Here is a 2172-nt window from a genome sequence, read left to right on the forward strand (position 1 = left end):
AGCCCCACATCACTGCTTAAAGTCACGTTGCCCCTATTTTCAGAATGTAAAGAGGAGATGGCAATTTCTTACCCTTCCATCCCTGACACTCTGATCCAAGCCACCTTAATTTCCCCCTCATGTTATCACAACAGCATCTCAATTTGTCTCTTTATAGGTGATTCTCAACATGGCATACTCCTGCTTCATGGCCTTTGTACGTGTTCTTTTGGTCTGGAATGTTCTTCCTCTAGTTATTCCTACAGTTTGCACCTTCATTTCCTTTAAGCCTTTGCTCAAATGTCTTCTTTGCAGTGAGGCCTGCTCTACCCAGTTGAAATTCCACCCCTTAGCCTTCTCCATCTCCCTTCCCCTAATTTAGTTGACTTCACACTCTGTACTCTGCTATATTATATCATTTACTTATTCTATTTACATTGTCCATCTCCCCCCACCCCCAAACCACCTCAGCCCCCAGGAGAACATAAGCTACACCAGGACAGGGATTTTTACCACTGTTTTGTTTACTACTGTATTTTCCCACCTATGACAGTACGTAGCAGATGCTGATAACTGATAAGTGTATGTTGAATTACTGAATAGTGGTGGAGACATACATTTAAGTATACTATTATACAACACCATGGCTGAAGGGCTAGTAAGAGAGGGATGTGAAAACTGCCATTGATGAAAACTGATAAACAACTGTCTCCCATTTTTCAACCTTTGCTTGGGCTGCTTTCTCATTTGAAATACCTCCGTCAACTGCCAGACTGTCCAAACCGCACCAAGTCTTTAGGGAACATCCTCTACGAAGGCTTTCTTGGTGCACTTTCCTCTCTCTCTCTCTCCTTTGAACCACCACAGCACAAGCGTTGATACTCCCATGGCACTTATTTAATACTACCTTGCACCAGAAACCAGAATATTCTTGTCTTCTGCTTGGCTGCTAAATTATAAACTCCACAGAATCCGTGATTTCATCTCTTTCATCTTCTGAATCTTCCATAGAATCTCACTCAGTGCCCTGAATAAAGGTCTCAATAAATGCGTACTGTCTAAATAAATTAATAAGTTGGCAGATCCACTTGCCTTAAAGTAAAGGAATTGCTTTATTGTCCTTACATGCATTAACTGAAAATAATCCGTAAAAAACACTTTTACTACCTTTGCTAGCTAGGAAATGCTTCTCGAAATTTGGATTCAGATTAAAGTCATTGCAGAAGCTTACACATTCTGAGTGAATCTCCAGGGAAATGATACTTCTTGATGTGGTGTATTTCTATATATGATTCCCTTTAAAAAGAATGTATGAGACCCAAGGACTGGTTGCTTTCCCTTCATGAATTATAAAAAAAGAATTGAATTTACAGACTTCATAAAAGTAGGTGTCACTTAAAGTGACCATCACTTCTCACAAGCAATTTTCAAGTCCAGGTTTTTCCTATGAGCATACATCTCCAATGAAGAAGATAGTGGAAAAATAAGATTCTATTTACAAATAAGCCCTATAAACAACTTTCCATAACCTTTCAGAAGTATAAGAGGTAACAGTCTCCTCCTACTTCCAAAATAGGTAAAGTATTTTAACAACTTACACTGACTGTGAGACTTTATCAGAATTGCATAGTATCTCTAAGGCAATGAGAGACCTTCAGGGTGCTTCACAACTAAGATAAAGATCAAATGTCGCTAGAGAGGAGGGTCCAAAACGGAGCTATAGGAAGACCTGGAACTCACTTTCTCCACAGACACACCAAATCTACACCTATTTAGAAAGCAATTCCTCAGCTTCTATACAAAAAAAGAGAGGCCACATGTAATGAATGTGGAGAGAAAATGGAGACACGGTAACAAAGGGAATCCCAGCCCCAATGCTTCAGATTGCAGTGGAGAAGGGCATCCATGAGGGACTGAGAGGAGATTCATCTGCCTTGGGGCACAGAAAAAAAGCCATGGTTTGAAAGGGCAACTAGAATATATTGGGGCACCTGGGTGGCTCAGTCAGTTGGGCATCTTTTTTTTTTTTTTTTTGGAGATTTTATTTGAGAGAAAGAGAGAACATGAGCAGGGGGAGGCTGGACAGTGGGAGAGAGGGAAGCCGACTCCCCACTGAGCAGCGGGCGCCATGTGAGGCTCAACCCCAGGACCCTGGGATCACGACCTGAGTGGAAGGCAGACAACCGACTGAGC

The sequence above is a fragment of the Ailuropoda melanoleuca genome, chromosome 16 (assembly GCF_002007445.2).
Source record: "Ailuropoda melanoleuca isolate Jingjing chromosome 16, ASM200744v2, whole genome shotgun sequence".
In the NCBI taxonomy this organism is placed as follows: Eukaryota; Metazoa; Chordata; class Mammalia; order Carnivora; family Ursidae; genus Ailuropoda; species Ailuropoda melanoleuca.